General features: G+C 47.3%; 1 protein-coding gene across 1 annotated transcript in view; it reads left to right on the top strand.

Annotated features, from left to right (window-relative positions):
* chic1 (cysteine-rich hydrophobic domain 1) overlaps positions 1-387 on the top strand; it is a 5,854-nt gene that overhangs the window by 332 nt on the left and 5,135 nt on the right. The window lies entirely within an intron of this gene.

The following is a 387-nucleotide window of genomic DNA, read 5'->3' on the forward strand; positions in this document are numbered from 1 at the left end:
GGGGGGGGGGGGGGGGGCTTTGTCCAACATTATTACGACATACACTAACGTTAACGGTTCTATGTCCCCATGGCAACCGTGGACGTGGTAGACTAGGCAACTGGTTTACATGTGGATGCACCGTTAGCTTCAAGCAGACATCACCACCGCCCGGTGTGACGTCATGCAGTGGCTAAGTGAGACTTGTTCAGAAAACAAATGTTACTTCATCAATCAGATGCTTCCTCACCATGACAACTAACCAGGAGACCAGGAGTCCGGAGCTGCCTTTCTTTGGGTCTGGATTCTAATAAAACTGTGACTGTTCACTGAATTGAACTTTCCAGAAAATGCCTGATTAGCTTCCTGGTAAAGATAAACACAAGAAACAGTATTGTCAACCAGGGA

The sequence above is a fragment of the Morone saxatilis genome, unplaced genomic scaffold (genome assembly GCF_004916995.1).
Source record: "Morone saxatilis isolate NCDOM2014 unplaced genomic scaffold, NCSU_SB_2.0 Contig22, whole genome shotgun sequence".
NCBI lineage: Eukaryota > Metazoa > Chordata > Actinopteri > Moronidae > Morone > Morone saxatilis.